This window comes from Narcine bancroftii, chromosome 3, assembly GCF_036971445.1.
Source record: "Narcine bancroftii isolate sNarBan1 chromosome 3, sNarBan1.hap1, whole genome shotgun sequence".
Lineage (NCBI taxonomy): Eukaryota > Metazoa > Chordata > Chondrichthyes > Torpediniformes > Narcinidae > Narcine > Narcine bancroftii.
This window is the reverse complement of record NC_091471.1, coordinates 158,135,208-158,148,400: the sequence shown is the minus strand read 5'-3', so window position 1 is coordinate 158,148,400 and position 13,193 is coordinate 158,135,208. Positions and strand designations below refer to the sequence as shown.

Here is a 13,193-nt window from a genome sequence, read left to right as displayed (position 1 = left end):
CTTCTGTTCCTGCCTCCACCACCTCCTCTAGCAGCTCACTTAAAAAAAAATTAGAAGTATAGCTTGGTAATAGGCCCTTTCGGTCCATGAGCCACACCACCCAAATACATCCATGTGATCAATTAACCTACTAACCCTGTACATCTTTGGAACATGAGCGGAAACTGGGGTGGCTGGAGGAAACCCACACAAGGGAGAACGAACAAACAACAAACTCCTTACAGAGAGCAGTGAACCCGGATCGGAGGCACTGTAATAATGCTGCACTATAACACTAACCATGCATCATTCCAGACATCCGCTACCTTATGTGAAGCATTTACCCCTCAGATCGAAGAAAAATAGAGGATTATGGGTATGAGGTCAGGAAAAATTAGGTCAGCACAACATTGTGGGCTGACGGACCTGTACTGAGCTGTAATGTTTCATGTTGATCCCCTTTAAAGCTCTTCCCTTTTACCTTAGGACCACTAGTTTTGGACAACCCTACCATTGTAAATAGGCTCTGGGTATCTATCCTCTCTGCCTCTCATCATTTTATACACCTCTATTAGGACACACTTTTGTATCCATTTTTCGATGGAAAACAGACGTGGCCTATCTAATCTCTTGCCATAAAATTCAAAGTTCAGATTTATTGTTAGAGTACATACAATGCTGAGTTTCTCTTTCCTGAGGGCGAGGCAGAATTTCTACTTATCAATAATGCAAACAACTGCACTGAAGGAAAGATGCATATACAAAAGAGAGAAAAGAGTAAACAATGAAAGAAGTGTAAACAAACTGAGGGTGCCTTACAGAAAATAAATATTAAACGTATATTAAATAATGTGCAAAGTAAGAGTCCTTAAACGAGTCTCTGATCGAGGAGTCTGATGGTGGAGGGGGAGCAACTGTTCCTGAACCTGGTGGTGTGAGCCTTGTGGCATCTAGACCTCTTTCCTGATGGCAGCAGTGAGAACAGAGCGTGTGCTGGGAGGTGTAGATCCTTGATGATTGCTACTCCTCTCTGATGGTAGCGTTCCCTCTAAATGTTCTCGATGGGCTCATCGAGTCCATGCTGACCAGCAAACACCCACTTTTGCACAAATCCTGTTCTAACCCATTTTATTCTCCCCACATTCCCATCAACCCATACAAGGAGGCTTTTCTACTGTGGTTGGGTGAGTCAAAAATGAGAGGACATGGGTTAAGGGTGAAAGGGAAAATGTTTAAAGGGAACATTAGGGGGAACAACTTCATGCAGAGAGTGGTGAGAATGTGAATGAGCTGTCAGATGAAGTGGTGAATGACGGCTTGATTTTGACATTTAAGAAACATTTTGTTATATACATGAATGGGAGGGGTATGGAGGGATATGGTCCGGGTGCAGGTCAATGGGACTAGGCAGAGTAGTTGGCACAGACTAAATCGGTTGAAGGGTCTGTTTCTGTGCTGTAGTGTTCTAAAAACACCCCTCCCCCCCCATTCAAGACTCTTAATTAAGAGTTCTGATCTGCAATATCAACATTTCTTTCTTTCTCTCTCTCGAATGCTGCTCAACCCATTGAGTTCCCCTCGCATATTGTGGTTTGCTCCACATTCCAGCATCGACAGTCACTTGTGTGCCACTAACTACCACCTCCCACCCACTGATTCTAATGTTCACACACATTAGGGGTAATTTACAGCGGACAGTTAACCCATCGACCTGCATGTGTGGAAGGAAACCGGAAGACTCCGGGGGAAAAACCCACATGGCCAAAGGGTAAACATGCCAACTTCACACAGGCAGTGCTGGAGGTTGGGATTGAATGACTCTGGAGTCATGAGATTGCAGCTTAACCACTGCACTACCCCACACGGGCTTCACCAAGTGGAAGCACCTGTCCTACATCACAACATAATTTCCAAGCCCTTGATGGTCACCTCAGCCTTCTAGCTCTTCCTGCAGTTAAACCACGTCAGTGTCCCATGATGCAAGTTAACCACAGACTAACAATTTTTTAATGTTTACAAAGTAAATGATTTTACAAACCACAGTTGACAGTAAAAACTGACAACAGTATTAACATTGCAGCTGCAGCATTATTTGTACATTATCAGGCAAAAGCAGTTCCAATATCCTGGCCATGCACCAACTGCTCTGATGAAGCTGAGGTACTAACTCTGATTCTGCCCCACAGATGCTGCCTGACCTGTGGAATGCTTCCAGCATTTTAAGCTTTACTTCACATTTCCAATATTTGCAGCATTTCTGGCTTTTGAAAATTATTTTTCATCTTCAACAACTTAAGGTTACTTTTGCACCATCATCCTGCAAAAAACACCATTCATTTAAAGTTCATAAAATCAACTCAGGAAAATAAATTCCCTGATATAATCCCTTTGGTAGCCAGAAATGTTTTTTTTTAAATGGGCAAATAAGAGGGTATTTAAACCAAATTTTTGTCTATGCTTCCTATTGTGTTGGAACTGAAAGGCTATAACTGAAATCTGAGGGGTTCCAGGTGATTGTTTGTTAAACCCTCTAATCCAGAAATATCTTATCAGAGCCGTTACAGTATGTGCTCAGAGTTGAACAGGAACGTCTGCAGATGCAGTGACTGTGGTGCAATGCTGTATTGTGTATTTGCACAGTACGTGCTCAATTGCATCACAAAAATCTTGTAGCAGCAAACTCAGTTGATTTGCCTGAGTGCATCCCATTTTCAGGGGTAAAACATTAACATTTGCATTGGGTGTGCAAACCGTTAAGGATGGGGAAATCTACAATGAATAATTAATTTACAAATTATGTCCTTGTACTGACAATAACCACACCTGCAGTGCGAGTATAAGACAGCTTTAATAAATTATTATGTACACTAAGACGTCTCATCTCTCTGCAAGACGAACCTGGAAGGCTAGACTGTAGCTCTGGACTGCTTTCTATACAAGGTCACCGGGATGACCCCTGGTGACCTAGTGGTGTAATTACCTATCACCACAGTCCCTACTTCTAGATTAAATCTAGTTTGCCTCTGCAGTGCAATGTCAAAGAGGTTCTGCGCTTAGGATCAGACATTAAACTGAGGCCCCAATAAATAGATGGGCTGTGCTGTGGGGCAAACTGTTCTGGAGTCAGTTTATTCCCACAGACACAGGACACACAGTGAGAAGCTAGAGGGACAGTGGGTCAGGTAACATCCATGGAGTGGAATGGTGAGTCAATGTTTTGGGTCGGGACTGTCATTGAATCACTAGCCCCTTTCACATGTGCACCCCAGTGATTAATGGCCAATCAGCCTAAAAAGAGTCAAATCTTTTTTTTGGGAATATTTTATTTAAAGTCAACACATATATAACAATTCATAAAAATCATATATCACATTATTTAAAACTTAACTGAATATATGTTGATTTATATAAAAGAAAAAGAAAAAAACTACAAGAAAAAACTCAATCTAACCCCAACTAATCCCTCCCCTACTACCCCATCTAAAAAAATCTAAAATTACTAAAATATATAGTAAACATAATTATAAATTAAATCGGATTGCTTCAGAAGATGCTCAAAAGGATTCCGCTCCTCCATGCAAATTCCCAATATGCAAACGCAGCCTACCCAGATGGGCCCTTTCCCTGCCGCACTGAATTCTGGAAGGACAGGTCCACCATCACTTTTTCTCCACAGTATTTATAAATTGTGCACTATAGCGCCACCAACTTTCCCACGCTGTTTAAAAATTGTCCACTGTTGCTATTTATTGCTAGCATTTTCCCACAGTCCCTCATAAAGGGATTTAGGACAGATCCACCATCACTCGATGCGTCATGATGTCACTGGTAGAAGGCAGAACAACCCTAACTCCGGGGATGGCTCCTTGCAAGTGTGTTCAGTGTCCCAGTTAAAAATGGTGAAGTGTGAACAGCAAAAATGCCATTCCCATCCCGGGACACTGAACAGCCGATTTAGTGGGACGCAAGGGTAAAAAGGGCAATTGACTGATCATTTCTACCCAAAGATGCTGCCTGACCCGCTGAGTCCCTCCAGCAGCTCAGTGTTTGCTCAATGTTCCCGCACAGGCAATTTTTGTGACAGTAGGTTCTTAGGTTGCTTGTTCCTCTCCAATGTGTGGGTTATTGCTGTATACTAACAGGCCCTTGTGTTTCCTGCATTATAACAATGAAGGCACTTCCAGAAATATTTTGGCTGTAAAGTGCTTTTGGTAGTCCTCAGACCTGAAAAGATTTTGGAATAGTTGGCATATACAGTATTGAGGGGTCAGTCGTCAGTCACAGATAGTCATTTAACTACACAAGGATGGTCACACATACAGTGCCCTCCATATTGTTTAGGACAAAGATACATTTTTACCTTTATTTCCCCCTGTGCTCCACAGTTTAAATTTGTAATCAAACAGTTCACATGTGATTAAAGTGCACATTCCTGATTTTATTCAAGGTTATTTGTATACAGTTTGGTTTGACCATGTAGAAATTACAGCACTTTTTATACTCATGCACCATCAATAATCACAAAAGACCAACACTGTGAAACTGATGGGCTTTTATAACTATAGACTGGAACAGCCATCAACCTCATTGACTGATCAAGGCAGAGTGGAATGGGGAGCATGCAAGGGGCCATGGGTAGGATGAGTCTCGGGAGGCGTGTCCTGTCAGCAGCAGCCAATCATAGCGTAACAGTGATTTACCATATAAGCATAGTCCCTTCTTTTCAGAGCACATTGATAACAGTTATTCATTTGTAAAACAGTGATCCCCATTCAATCACAGGCAGTCTCTCAGTTCTCTCCACCCCTCCCCCTCTCAGCAACTTGAAACATATGTTTCCAAACTTTCCCATTTCTGATAGAGGGGTTTCAATGTTAAATGATGGCCCTGTCTCTCCATAGATACTGTCAGTCCAATTGAGTGTTCCCTATTTGTTCTTGGATGCACAATCAAAAGCTTGGCCAGGGAGGTAGGTTCCTAAAGAACATCCAGGAGGAGGAATGGGTTGAGAAAAAGGAGGGCAGGCACGGCTGCAGAAGAGCTACAACAGTATGGGAATGGTACAGAGGTGTAGTCACTGCAGGCATCTTGTGTCCAGAAGGATCCCACGCAAAAGAACTTGTGGTGATCAGATAACCTACGAGGGTATACCGAAAATAGTGAATGAACACAGCGCTCTGATTTCCCATATTCCAAAGTCGTGCAGGTTGGTGGGTTAATTGGTTGCAGTAAATTGCCCCCATTGTGTAGCCCTCAAAGAGTTGATATGAACACAGCGAGGATTTAAAAAAAATTATTTATAATTTTCAACCATGTAATTATACAGTTTATATAAACAAACTTAAGATACAGTAATTATACGGAATTTAAAATCCCTCCCCTACCCCTTCCCCCACTCTATGAAATATATTATATAGTAAATATATAATATAATTATCTGAGAAAACACAAAAGGAAACCAAGACTGAAAAATAGAGTGTTATTCCAGATTGCACAGAGGGTCGGCTCGCACACTGGAATCTTACAGTGTTTATATGTATATAACTTTTAGGGAAGAGATTAATACAGGACTTAGGAGGCTGGAAGTACATTTTTTACATATTTATTCCTAATCTTTGCTGCATATATGGGCTCCAGATCTGCACAAAAAGTGAATATTTATTTCTTAAATTGCAAGTGATTTTTTCTAAGGGAAGACAACTTTGTACCTCCAAATGCCATCCAAATACACAGCCGATTTCCAGGTCACTGAAATACACTTCCTTGCCACTGCTAAATTTTAATGAATTTAACTTGATGACTTAGTAAATTTAGTTTAGGTCTTGTTCCTTCAATGTTTCCCAACAAAAATAGATCTGGATTTTGTGGAAAAGCAATACCAGTAATTTGTCCCAAAAACTTTCCCAGATCCAACCAAAACATTCTAACCTTGGAGACGATTAAATATTTGGGGATATGGATAGATAATAATTTAAATAGTTTGTAAAAATTGAATTATTTACCATTTTTTAAAAAACTCAGGATTTAAAAAAATGAGTTACCTTGCCAATAACATTTGTAGGCAGTGTTACGGCAGCGTTATTTGCAAAATATGTCTTTAAAAGGTAGATTGTTGGGGTTTAGTGTAGGTCACTTCACAAAGTAACACTTCGCAAAAGACATCTCATTTAAAATGCAAGAACTTTGCTGAAGCTAGACGTTGAGGCTCCGGTTGGCTTTGTAGGAGTAAAGAAGAATGCTGTTCATGGGCAATAAAGTCCAGGTTCAGAGATACTGATAGAGTTTTTCAACTTGGATTTGGTGCCCTGGAAAAGGTCATGTGGTTTTTACAAGCAGAGAGGGAATAAACAAATAGGTGATTTCTCTTTTGGAGGGAGAGAGAGAGAGAAGTCTGTTTTACAGCAGCAGTTGAGGCTGTAAAATGGGAAGCTGGCAGCTTGTTAAAACCCTATTTTGAATACAGGTTGTGAGTTCTGAGTTCAGCCTCTTTAAAACCCTTGTAGTCCTTACAAGAGAAAATGGCTGGCTAGAATGTTTCTTCTGAAAGAAGGGAAACAGGAGGAACTTGGTGGTGACCTGGAAGAAGAGGTTATCATTTGGAAAACCCATTGATGGACGAGTTTCTTCACCAAGACACTGAAGTGACTGATTGGAGGAAATCAGTTTGCGTGTGTCCAATGAGCAACAAATATCTCTCTGAAACCAACAAGAACCTTCCTGAGCGGTAACCATTTACCTTTAAGCACCAAAGCCTGCTGAAGATTCATGAATGTTAAATTCTGGGCACTGTATAAGAATTGCCTGATATCAGTGAACTTGGAGAAGTGAAAAGTAAATGATTGGACAGTGAAACAGAGAACTTTCCTGAACATATCCACACTACATATATGTGGACTTAGAATTAGAAGGGGATTAAGTTAATAGTAATAAGTTAAAGATTGATCTTGTTATTATGTTTAAAGAAAATTAAAAGCAACTTCTGTTTAAGTAACCATTGTCTTGATGAATTTCTATCAGTGCTGGGTTTTGGAGTCCTCTGGGCTTGTCTTCTTTGGCTTGGCTTTGCAGACGAAGATTTATGGAGGGGTAAATGTCCACGTCAGCTGCAGGCTTGTTTGTGGCTGACAAGTCCGATGCGGGACAGGCAGACATGGTTGCAGCGGTTGCAGGGGAAAATTGGTTGGTTGGGGTTGGGTGTTGGGTTTTTCCTCCTTTGTCTTTTGACAGTGAGGTGGGCTCTGCGGTCTTCTTCAAAGGTTGCTGCCCGCCGAACTGTGAGGCGCCAAGATGCACGGTTTGAGGCGATATCAGCCCACTGGCGGTGGTCAATGTGGCAGGCACCAAGAGATTTATTTAGGCTGTCCTTGTACCTCTTCTTTGGTGTACCTCTGTCACGGTGGCCAGTGGAGAGCTCGCCTTATAACACGATCTTGGGAAGACGATGGTCCTCCATTCTGGAGACGTGACCTACCCAGCGCAGTTGGATCTTCAGCAGCATGGATTCGATGCTGTCGGCCTCTGCTATCTCGAGTACTTCGATATTAGGGATGAAGTCGCTCCAATGAATGTTGAGGATGGAGCGGAGACAACGCTGGTGGAAGCGTTCTAGGAGCCGTAGGTGATGCCGGTAGAGGACCCATGATTTGGAGCCGAACAGGAGTGTGGGTATGACAACGGCTCTGTATACACTAATCTATGTGAGGTTTTTCAGTTGGTTGTTTTTCCAGACTCTTTTGTGTAGTCTTCCAAAGGCGCTATTTGCCTTGGCAAGTCTGTTGTCTATCTCGTTGTCGATCCTTGCATTCGATGAAATGATGCCTGTAACCGCAGAGTAAATTGTATGAAGATGAATATTTTCCAGTGGATACAATACTTTTTTCAAACCTTACCAATATTGTTACCACAAAAATTCTTTCAAGAATTAAACAAACATATCAGAAAATTTATTTGGAAAGGAAAGATGTCAAGGCTATCGATAGGAAAAATTAATGTGGTCATACGAACTGGGAGGTTTGCAACTCCCTAATTTTAAGAATTATTATCAGGTGGCTCAACTGAGATTTCTTACTGCTCTATTTGAGGGATCGAGAAAACTGGCATGGGTTAAACAGAACTGGATAAAATTGGAGAGAATTTAGCAGTAGAATTTATTTATAAATGGGATTCAAAATTAACAATCGGTGTGAGGGAAACACCCTTGTGATTAATATTTGGAACAGTTGAATAATAAAATTGGATCAAAAGATAGTATTTCACCTAAACACCTCTGTTTCAAAACCATCTTATACCTTTTACTAAAGTCAATCAATTTATGAATATTTGGTTTCATTATGGAATTAAAACTGTCGAGAATTGTTTTGAACAAGGCCAGTTGATGTCATTTCAACAATTAAGAAATAAGTATGGAATCTCGCACAACACCTTTTTTTGTTATTTACAGTTGAGAGAATATTTGCGAGTTAGGTGTAACAATGTTTTTACTGGATTGTAGTAAGTTGGAGAATCTTATTAGGAAAGATTATACTGAGAAATTTATTTCTGTAATGTACCTTTTACTACAAACAGGCACTATTAAAAAGGGAGTTCCTAAATCAAGGCAGAGAGGGGAGGTTGATTTGTTACTACCATGGCTAGGAAAAGATAGGCAGAACCTTGCCATGATTGTATGACCAATATTATAAATATTAGATAGAGTTTAGTTCAATATAATTATTTACATCAATTATATTTAACACCTCAAAAACTACATAAAATGAAATTGGATCTGATCAATGTTTTAGATGTTTTACACTCTATTTGGTCATATACCAAGGTTAGATTTTTTGGTAGCAAAGATTTTAAGAAATCAATAACATTTAAATTTAAAAGAATTTAAGGGTGACACAGTTAGTGCAGTGGTTGGCACAACATTATTACAGTCTGAATCATCCAGGTTTGAAGCTGCCGCTTTCTGTAAGGAGTTTGTACATTCTCCCTGTGCGAGAGATTCCTCTGGGTCCTCCAGTTTCCACCCATGTTCTACAGACTTACGGGGTTAGGATGTTAATTGTCACATGGGTGTATTTGGGCAGTGCGGGCTCTTGGACTGGAAAGGCCTGTTACTGTGCTGTCTCCAGAATAAATAAATGAAAGATGCAAATGAATTTGGAAAGGGATTAATGCAGGATTCAAGTAGGTAGATGATTTGCACATGCTTGATGGGCTGAAGGATCTTTTTCCGGTTGTAACACTGACCTAGACCTGCTTTTGGTCTTGAAGCCACAGCCCTGACTCCGCCTATCTTGCTCACCAACACTAACTTTGTGTGTGTATGCAGAAAGTGAGATTGTCAGCTTCTCGGCATGACTCAACACTTTTCAGGTTGAGAAAGCCCATATCTTCTTCAAGTTAATATGCAAAAAGCAGACAGGCATCTGAATTAAAGACTGGGGAGAGAAAGGGGGAAGAATGGGTGGGGGAGGAGTCCAGACCAATAGACAAAAGGTGTTAATTGAATCTGATAAGAGGAAAGGTGAGAATTGATTTTGGCTTTGTGAAAGGAGACAGGGAAAGGGACAAGAGAGAGAGAGAGGGAGAGAGAGAGAGAGAGAGAGAGAGAGAACTAGAGGAAAGGAGTCAGGGGGAAGAAGATGGGGGGAGGGCTCAAAGAAAACTGGAGAAGTCGATGTTGCTGTTAATGCCATCCGGGTTGGAGGGTGCCCAGACAATTTACAGGTGATCTCAATCTGGCAATGCATGAGATTATGGACAGACATATCAGCAAGGGAATGGGATGGAGAATTGAAATAGGTGGCCATTGGGAGATCCATGCTATTGCGGGGGACAGAGCCAAGGTGCTCAATGAACTGATTTTCCAGTCTGTGTCCAGTCTCTCCGATGTAGAGGAAACCACAGCGGGAGCACTGGGAACAGTAGATGATCCCTGCAGATTCACAAGTGAAATGTTGCTTCACTTGGAAGGGCTGTTTGGGTCCCTGAATGATGGTGAGGCAGGAGGTCTGGGTGCAAGTGGAGCATCTCCTGCGGTCATAGGGGAAGGGCCCAAGGGGACAATTGGTGGGGAGGGAGGAGTGGACAAGGGAGTCATTCATGGAGGGAGCGGACCCTGCAGAAGGTGGAGAGGGGAGGAGAGGGGAATATGCGATGAGTGGTGGGATCACATAGTAGGTGGCGGAAATGGCAGAGGAGGATATGTTGGATGCAGAGGCAGGTGGTGTGGTAGGTGAGGACAAGGAAAATCCTGTCCTTGTTGCCCATGAGGGCAGAGGGGTCCAAGGCAGATGTGCGGTAATGGCGGATGGGAAGAAAATTTCCATCTACTGCCAAGACATCAACAGTATTGACTTTACCACTTCCCTCACTCATTCCAATTTCACCCCCTTGGAATGCCTGGCCCTCCTCTCTCTTCACACCAATCTGAACCTCACCATCAAACCTGCAGACAAGGATGGCACTGTTGTGGTCTGGCGCACTGACCTCTATCTGGTTGAAGTCAGAGGACAACTCTCAGACACCTCCTCTTACTTACCCCTCCAACAGGATCCCACCAAAACTCATCAAACCACTGTATCAGTTCCATTTCTGAACTCATCACTTCTGGTCTCCTTCCTGGCATGGCCTCCATCCATATTTTTGAATTTTTAAAAAATTATTTTCCAAACTTAAACTGAAACATTTATCAACGTTATCAGTGTCAGTGTTAACAGTATCAGCATTGACTACAATTTACAATTATCAATTCTATACAAAGTTTTCTGCAGAGTTCAAGCTCTTTCCATACCCCTCCCTTCACCCACTCCCCCACACCCTCAACATTTAACACTTAACAATTAACTAACCACAGTTACACACAACATTGAAGACACTGACAACAAAGGTGTGAAAAATATATCAGGGTTTTGTGGGTTTGTCACGGCACGGCGGCCAGAGCTCAGGCTGCTTTCTTCTCTTGACTTTTCCTGGTTGGGATGGGATGAACCCCCCCCACCCCCCCCACTGATTGAGGAGTAGAAGGGGTAGGTAGGGCAGCATACAGCCTCCAGCCTTATTGTTTCCCAACCCCATACCGCCCATTTCTACCACCTCCCCAAGATCCAAATACCTGATTGACCTGGCAGACCAATTGTTTCTGCATGCTCCTGAACTGGTATCCACTTATCTCGACTCCGTAATGTCCCCCCTGTCCAGTCTCTCCCCATCTACATCCAGGAAACTTCACACATCCTTCATCACTTTGACAACTTCCAGTTCCCTGATCTCGTTCCCCTCATGTTTACTACATATATCCAATCCCTACACACCTCTATCCCCCATACTTAAGGCCTTAAAGCCCTTTGTTTCTTTCTGGACAATAGAACCATCCAGCCCCCCTCCACCACCACCCTCCTCCAGTGGGAATAAATTGTCCTCACCCTCATTAACCTCCTTTGACTCATCCCACTTTATCCAGGTTAAAGGAGTAACCATGGGTACCTGCAATATGGCCCAGCTATGCCTATATTTTTGTTGGCTACATGATGCAATCATGCTACAAGCCTATACAGGCAAGGTTCCTTAACTCTTCCTCCACTACATCGACAACTATTTTGGTGCTGCCTCATGTACCCATGATGAGCTCGTCGACTTTATCCACTTTCCTGCCAACTTCCACCCTTACCTCAAATTTATTTGGTCCATCTCTCGACAGACGTTTTCTACTAACCCACCAACTCCCACAGCTACATCAACGATACCCCTTCCCTCCATGTCCCCTGTAAGGATTCCATTCCATATCTCAATTCCTCTATCTCCGTCGCATCTGCTTCTTGGTCATGGACTTACATGCCAGATCATCAGAGATGTCTCCTTCTTCAAACAATGTGGGTTTCCCTCTACCCCTCTATATATGAGCCCTCACTCATATATCTTCCATTACCCTCACATCTGCCTGGACTTCCTCTACCCCATGTGCAACAAGGACAGGATTCCTCATCCTCATCTACCCCCCACCACTAGCCTCTGTGTCCAACACAGCCTCCTCCACCATTTCTGCTGCCTACTATGTGATCGCACCACCAGACAGATTCCCCTCTCCTTCCCTCTCCACCTGCCACAGACTACTCCCTCCCTGACTCCCTAGTTCACTCCTCCCTCTCTGCAATCATTCCCTTGACCACAGGAGATGCTCCACTTGCACCCACACCTCCTCCCTTACCACCATACGGGACCCAAACACTCCTTCCAAGTGAAGTAACACTTTACTTCTGTATCTGCAAGAATCATATTCTGCATCCGAAGCTCCTGTTGTGGTCTCCTCAATGTAGGAGAGACTGGGTGCAGACTGGGATATTGTTTCATTGAGCACCTCAGCTCTGTCCTCTGCGAAATGTGGATCTCCCAGTGGCCACCCATTTTAATTCCTCATCCCATTCCCCTGCCAACACATCTGTCCATGGTCTTGTGCACTGCCAGGCTGAGACCACCCACACCCGCTAAATGGAGGAACAACACCTCATAATCTCTCTGGGCACTTTCTAGCCTGATGGAATTAACATCAATTTCTCTGGTGTCCAAAGAAACCCCAGCCCCTCATCTTCATTCCCCGTCTCCTTTCCTCTAGTTTTCTCTCTCTCCTCTTTTCACTGTCTTCTTGCACAGAGTCAAACTCAATTCTCATTTTTCCTCTTATATTCAACTAATAACTTTCATCTGTTGGAACGGACTCCTCCCCCTATCACCTTCCTCCTGATCTTCAGACCTACACTGACCTTCAACTTGAATCCCTGCTGGGTCTTCATTGTTCCTCCTGACCTCTCCTCTCGGCACTGAGTGGTCGCTCCTCAGCAGAACCCTTACCTTTGTGTTCTCCGTCCACTCCCAACAGCTGGCAAAGTAAGCTCAGGAACAGAGCATTGGGGGAATTAAACCTGTAACGCACTTTAGACCGGTAGACACAAAAGGGCAGGTGTCCCCAATGCACAAGTCCTGACTGTCCCGCGCAGTGTTGATCTGATGGAAGAAATACGCAGCTGGATTTTGATAAAAGGCAAAGATTACCTCTATTAACATTTGTCAATGTCACGAATTTTCACATTCTATATGCAAGCACTGATGAAGAGAAACATCAACTCTGCTTCTTTCAACACACATGCTACCTGATGTGTGTGCTACGTTCTTACACTTGGCAATCAAACCACTGCTCAGTCTCTTTAATTCAGCACTCTCCAGTTTTCTGT

The 13,193-nt window shown here is 42.8% G+C and overlaps 1 protein-coding gene across 3 annotated transcripts in view; it reads left to right on the top strand.

The window, feature by feature from the left end:
* grsf1 (G-rich RNA sequence binding factor 1) overlaps positions 1–13,193 on the top strand; it is a 59,080-nt gene that overhangs the window by 4,928 nt on the left and 40,959 nt on the right. The window lies entirely within an intron of this gene.